This window comes from Apteryx rowi, unplaced genomic scaffold (genome assembly GCF_003343035.1).
Source record: "Apteryx rowi isolate R43461 unplaced genomic scaffold, aptRow1 scaffold_269, whole genome shotgun sequence".
Classification (NCBI taxonomy): Eukaryota; Metazoa; Chordata; class Aves; order Apterygiformes; family Apterygidae; genus Apteryx; species Apteryx rowi.
In genome coordinates, this window is record NW_020449074.1 from 584,006 (window position 1) to 591,692 (window position 7,687).

The window sequence follows — 7,687 nt, forward strand, 5'->3', positions numbered from 1 at the left end:
GCCAGGCCCGCCTCGTGCCGCCTGCTGGTGGGCGGGGCTAAGGGGAACTGCTGTCCAATGAGGTTAAGGGGGCGTGTCCTCGCGGTTAACCGTTGGGACGCCGGGGGGGAGGGGCAGGTGGCGCAGCCCGGGGCGGGGGAGGGGCCGGTGCTGTGGCGGCTCCGTGATGCGCGGGTTAAGGAGAACAGGGGGCTTTTCCCAGAGATCAAAAGCGGAAGGCATCCTGCTGGCGATTAGCTGCTGATCGCGGGTACGGCAAAATGCAATTCGTCTGAAGGGCTGTGGCCTCTTCGAGGCAGGGCTCCTAGCTGCCTCGCTGGGCAGGTCCCCCGGCCCGCCGCTTGCTGCTTAAGGAGCCAAAGCAGGCAAAAATTAATCACCCTTTTTTCTTCCTTTCTCTRGCTTTAGCTCACTGAAGGAGTCAGACAAGTGTATGGGAACATATGATAGAAGGAAGGTAGGACTGTGGCAGCAATGACTTTGCGAGGTTTGCATGGTGGGAATTGCGCCCTAGCTTATACCATCCTTTGGCTCTTCAGTGCTGACCTGAGCTATGTATGATGAGGTATGTGTACAGGCAGCACATCCAGCTTCAAATAAAACCATAACAGCCACGCTGTGAACAGAGCAAGTCCTTCAAGTGAGGTCTTGGTGTCCCAAGAGAAGTATCCGAAAATAGTGGACATCTGAAATGTTCTTGCTTAAATTGCTCCACCTTTCTGTCCTTCATCTATAAGGTGAAGGTAATAATATTAACTTGCCTCAGGAATCTTGTGAAGAAAATTGCATTTGTGAAGCACTCAGTACCATGAGAAAACTAACTACAATATTTTTCTATTCAGCACAGGTTCTGAATGGTACATGTTAAATAAAGCCCAAGGGTGAATAATGAGGACTATAAAAGCTTTAGATTATTCAATCAGTGAGCACCATTCATCTTCTCCACTGAAAAAGGTTGAGGGTTTGTGAAAAAAATGTAGTAGTTCTGCAAGCATTAGAACTAAAGTTTTTTATGGATTTGTGCCTAGGAACTTAGACATACTGTAAGCTCTGACTCAAAGTGGCCTTATAGCCATGGAATCTATATGTGCTCTCCCTATGTGGTTTCTCTGATGGAGGGATGAGGTCAAGGATAGGCTGAGGAGGCACAGATATATTGAGTTCATCCTTTGCAATCAGGATAATGCAGAGTTTGCCAACACAGTTTGACCTGGATTATTAAATCAGTGAAAATATTTGTTTCTTATTTACCGCTCCAGCACTGATGGACTTCATCAGACTAGATGTAGATCTTATGAGTTTTCCCAAGGACCTATTGTTATTCTGATGTTCTTATAATAGTGACAAAACTCCTTTTCTTTGCTCTAACCCTAACCCTAACTGTCTCTTTCATCTGGTTTAAAATTCTCTCAYATAGGCAGTCTAGTGAGTGATACTTAGGCAGGACTGAGCTGGCTCTCTGTAAAACAAAATAGTCCAGGACTTAAGGATRGCAGAAGCACAGGGCAGAACTGTTGTACATTTGGTATTTCTAGCACGTGAAACTGCCATGTTTGCAGGTGTCATTCAGGTTAATATACTTGCTAAGTGCCAAGATATTAATCAAGGCAGTGGCATCTAATCACGATGACCTTCCAGAGGGAAGGCAAATTCAACTGCAGCAAAGCAGCATAGTATCACTTTGGAAGTAATGCCAGTGCCCAGTGCCAATGGATTTACTTTATTAGGCAATAAAAGCCTGTGTCCTGACACTACTTAATCACAAAAAGATAATTTTGCCTTAAACCATTTAGAGTTGAAGGTTAAAGGTAATAGATAGGCAGATGAGGATTATTAGACAGAATTACTGAACCATTAGTATTAGCTGGTGCTGTTTTAGTGACTCTACAATCTAACCTGAATCTAACCTGAATCTAATCTGAATCTAATTCTAAAAAAAAATTTAAGAAGGGCTCTGAGGCTATCAGTGAAGTTACAGGTTTCCCTTACCAAAGCAAGAAGCATCATGAAAGCAAGACAAATCTTGCGTGAGAATTCAAGTGAAGCATTAGTGGCTGATGTAGCCTCTTTTCACRCTCCATGGATTTCATCTCTGATTTTAACTTTGTTAAACTTTAATGCCAATGTAGGTTACAAAGTGACCTATTCTGAAAGACTATCAAGAACAACTTTCAAGTCCAGAAGATCCCTAAGCCTAACACACCAATTCAATTTGGCTGAAGGCTGCTAAACTAGATCCAGCGCTCTGAACACAACCACTTTAAGCCACTAGTTGAAGGTACTGCACAATGTTGTTAATTGCAGCAGCAAAGAACACTTCCTATCTGCTTCTGTTGTCACTGGCATGGATAATAAAGTCCAGCAGAGCACCAGGCAAACAGAGGGGGGCAGCAGCACCTCAAACTGTCAGCATTACATCTGGCAGGCAAGAGTCACAGTCATTCACTGGAAACGTCTGATGTTCCTTTAACACAGAGCTTTGGGGTATTAATCAAATGTATGCTTTACTCTTAAAAAGTTTTGTCTCATATCTGTATCATAGCACTTACTTTCTCTATAGCATGCCTGCATCTTTCCAGAAATTTGAAAATCTTGTAAACTTTCCTTTTCACAGCAACTCACAAAATGTTGTGAGTACTTCATTGTAGTARAACATATGAGAGTGCAGAAACAAATGCATTTGAGAAGAACTTGCAGCTCTGGGTTTCCAAGGTGATATTTACTAATTATAGTATACAGATTACAAATTGCAACAAATAACCTTGCTTAACCTTGCTAATGTGTTACTGGCAGCACCTCAAACTTGTGAAATTCATGTGTGTTTGTATGTTTCTGAATTCCTGTGCTGTAGTTGACAAAACCTTATTTGCCAGAATTCAGTCTGTATGAGTCAGTGTTGCCCTCACATCACATTCTGGCCTGTCTGGAAATCTACTTTCTCTATGGTTATATAGATGTTTTATAAATCTTAAAATAATTTCAGTGTGGTTGACCAAAGGAGCTTTTCCAACTTTTTGAACAAGTAGTCTAGCTTTCTCTCCCGTACAAAACAATATTTGTCCTTGGCAGGGAACAGAGTTGAGACATTAATTTTTTATTTTATACAGATATTAACTAGCAGAAAATCCTGCAAACTAATACAGTAGTTTGTAACATTTGTTGGTTTAAGAACTGTGAGTTTCTGGTTCAGAATTCAAAACAGGATCTCTAAAAATACTATTTTTGATGGAGTATGTATTTTGTAGCTTGTATACTTTTTTGATAACTATTACTCAGAATCAACATCAGAAATGCACCACCCCTATTGTGTTAGGTGTAGAAAGTAAATATTAACTTGTCCTTTTGTTTATCCCATTGTGTTGAATGCATCCAGGTTTAAATAAAGGCCTAGGCTAAAGTAAGTATCAAAAATTTGCTCAGAAGGAAGAAAATGTTTGAACACTTTGGTGTAAAAATAGTACAGCATTAAGTGACAGCTCATTGCTTCTRTGTTAGCTGAGGGGAAAAGGAGGAGGCTCAAAAAAAAAAAAGTTAGCATGAATGATAACATTGATTCRAATACAGGGGCCAGAGCTGTCATTCATCAGACAGGTGTGGCTGGTGAATATGTTTTAAATAGCTGGGACAACAAGCTGGACTCTCCAGTTTAGGAAATGCTTCCCATTAGCAAGCAAAATTTAACGAGAGACCACAAATGGAACCTGTGCAGATCAGCGTGCTGCAATTATTGCTTTTTGATCATTCAGAAACAGTTGTCACTTTATTTAGCATTCCCTGATCCCTGATCAGTAACCACTCGCAAAATGTGGCTTATTCTTGGCAGCAACTGGTTTCTGGTGTTCAAAATTTATGTTCTTTGCTTAACTTTCAATGTTTTAACCGTGTGCTTGAAGAGACATGTCTGTCAGCAAGCTTAGACGCTGCCTGGTCAGAGGGCTTGGACTGGAAGAATAAAGCACTGGCTTCTCGTATGTCTTCCAGCAGCACAGCAGAGAAAATAAGCAATATTTTGGAGTAAACTGAAAGTAGGGAAAAAGTCATATTATCTACTGCCCAGTTCAGACCAAGCAACTTGATCTCTTTTGCTACCAGTGGAGATCTTCCCTTATTACTCTACAGATAGCAAAATTCCTTGTAACTGGGAATCGATGATAGAGTACAGATAATGATTATAAAGTAAAGCATTAAAATAAAAAATTGAGTTGTTTTTAATATTTCTAGTTTATCCCTCTTCAGAATTCTTGGTAGGTTTTGCTTCTGTGTGTTGTTTTAGGCTCAAATCTTAGAAGGATTYGCAGAATAGTAAATGGTAACATAGTAATACTAAAGGTTGAGGTATTGCTTATACTAAACCCTACTTCTCCTTTTCTTCTTCTCCTACACATTTCATCTAATGGGTCTCTTCTCAGTAGTTGCTATGCTGTAACCCTGCCCCTATGTCTGGAACAGGTCCCTATCATACCACTGGTTTCTTCTCCTTTCAGCTGTCTTTCCTATTACTCGTCAGTTACTATTAAGAATTTCCCTAACCTTAATGGCTTTCTGTCACAAAAAATTCATTCCTGCAGTTTTAAGTCATGTTATCACTGTTTACTCCTTACTAGAAGGGTACTAACTCTTACCAGAAAGAACTTTTCTTTCACCTGCTACTTGAYATCAGCCCCCAACACTGCATGTTGAAGCTTGCAAAAAGCACACTCCCCCCAACCCCCGAGATGCCCAAAGRCAGAGTCTACAACAGTGCTTCTAGAAACTCCACCTTCATAAAAGTAGAGTGTTTTTCTTCTGAACATACTTTAAGAATTAGACAAACTCAGAATGCAAACAAATTTCATTCTATCAAATCAGAGGACAGAATTCTTCATTTCAAAGAAATAGTAATGCAGCTACTAAATTAAAACAAAAAAATGATTACAGAGTAGACATAATACTATTTTTTTGCTTCAACCATCACTAAGAAAATCTCTGTAACAGTCTTCTCCATTTGGAGAATTAAGAGTTACTTCAGATTCACTTAAAGGATGCATTTTTCTAACATTAAACTTTGKGTGTCTACATGCTCTGACTACAAGGAAGAATGATTGAGGGGCTGCTACATGCAAATATGTCTTCACAGCAGCTTGAGCCCTGTTCCTCTTCCTGCTAATTAATATTACAGATATTTACTGTTCTAATACTTCTGATTAACTCTGGTTGTTTGTGACAGTGCAGATGAAACAGCATTCAATTCTTCTAGAATAAGAACATATACAGCTTTTATATGCTAATTCCTCACACACGGTTTTCTCTTTGGGGAGTCAGCTGAATTGTGCTTGCTTTCTGACTTCTCCCTTCCTAGGCAACATGGCTCATATTACTGCAGATTTTCATGGCTTAAATTTTCTGTCATAGGAGGTATTAGGCAACATCTGTAGTTATCTCAAAATGAGCTACATTGCTGCTTTTCTATAGGCRTCTTACACAACAATAATAACATGGATGTGTCCTCCCCCATCTGTCGTATTTACGTAATCAAGTATCGCAATGCCCTTTATACACTTCCTACTTGTGCAGTCTGTCGTCTAAAGGCAATTGTTAGGCAGCATGTTTGGTTGTTTTTTTTTTACTAAGTTTAATAACTTATCTTTAGATGGCAGCATGTTTTAGTCAGGAGTAGAGAAACAATTTGGGATTTTTTTCAGTATAGTGCAAGGAATCTCATTACCTGCACTGAAGGAGGCATTTATTTCTTCTTTCGTATAGACAGATTATCAAATGTACACATATGAGAAAACTCTATTGGCTTTATTTAGCATTATCTGGTAAGGGGGAGAGGGATGTTTAACAATAAGAACATAAAACACATAACCAGTAGTTGTAAACATTGTTAGGTTATAAAAATTGCACTTAGTGGAATTCAATGTAAGGTGGAATTCAACGCTGAAGATGTAACAGCTTTGAGATATCTCCCTTGCGCTTCTGCTGAAGTTTGCAACAGAGGTAACAGAAGCAGAAAGCCGGTAACGTTAGCAAGTTTAGGTCATATTCTGGCCTATCCATAGGCTTAAGTAGTTGCGGATCTGTATATAAAATTAAAATCAACTAAACATATATTAAAACTACCTCCCCTGCACGATCATCTTCCCTTTGATCATGTATGCAAAAAATACACCCTACCACATACTGAGCACCTGGCTCTAAGGCCAACTCTCCTCCCGCTGGTTTTMTGCATGACCCTTTGGCCAGTGGAAGAAATGTCACAGGGTACATGACCCAAATCCATCCCTCTGGCGGGACTAGGCAGTAGCATTAATTATAGACAAAAAAAGCTGTAAGATTCCCTGAGAAGTTATCTAGTTCAACTTCATGTTTCAAGGCAGGATCAACAAGACTTACATAATTCCACACAGATCCTTTGTCTAACCTGTTTTTAAAGACTTTTGATGATAGATGTCCTACCACCCTTCACAATACTTAACTATTGTAATCGCTGACCTGATCTTTCTCTTCCTGTGAGTAGGAACATGCTTATCTAGTTTACAGTTATCTCCTTCCTCTCTGCAATAGCTTTTTGTGTATCTGAAGACTGTTATATTCAATACAAGCATTTATCTTAAATCCAAAGCAGGCTGTAGGTGTTGCATAAAGCACTGCTCATAAAATTTGCAGATCATTTCAGAACAGCTGAAGGCCTACATAATGGTATGGACTGGTCACCACTGAATGATTTAAATCACATAGTAAGCAGGAGTCACTTGAACAACATGTGTTTTAATTCACCTAAATGGCACATATCTCTATGCATCAACGACTAGGTTGCTGACTGCATATAGGAACCACAATGCAGACCATACTTTTGGGCTGGGAGTAGGGAAGGCAAATACTGTATTTTGGAAAGCATTGCATGAGAAGACGACTGAGGATGTCACAAGGGTAAACGAATGAATGCAAGCTGTCAATGCAATGTGGCAGCTCTAACAGCAAATACAGACTTTGGATGTCTAAGCAAAAATACTGAAGCTACTGTGGCCATTGTGTAGCGCAATAATGAGACTATTCTGGAATCATGATTAGTTATAAAAGGTGTAACAAATTGGAAAGGTTCATTAAGGACCTAGAAGAACAAGTCACTGTCTAGAAAAATCTGTTCTGTATTTGAAGGTGATATGTAATTATCTATCCAGAAAAAAGACAGCAGAAAGGCATACTAATCTTTCATATATAGCAGGATCCAGTCATTGAAAAGGTTCTAGAAATGTCTTAAATCTCTTAAGTACAAGTAATTAATAAAAATCCTGGATAATTATATGCTTAAATAGTTTTCCATTAACAAACGTACTTCAATTTTTAATGTTCAAAAGTTAAGCCATTTTGCCTGAGTCTCCTTTCTAAAGAATTAACTCATTTTTGACGAAATAAATTCGCGAAGCCCTAACCATTTCAGCGTGCTGAGGGTGCCTCCTGCCCGCCTCGGCCTCTCCGGCGCCGGTGCCCCGGCGAGCACCCTTCCCGTGGCAGAGCACCGTGCAGCGCCTCTCGCCGAGGGGGTTTCTTTCAGCTCAGGTCGGGAAATGGCAGCTTGCTATACTGTGGAAATCGCGCCGCACAGCAAGCACGGGAGCGCTGCGTGGGATCGGCGCGCCGCGCCGCAAAGGTCAGGCCGGGCACGTTCACAGCTGCCTCTTTCACGCCTCCGGAGCCCAGAAAC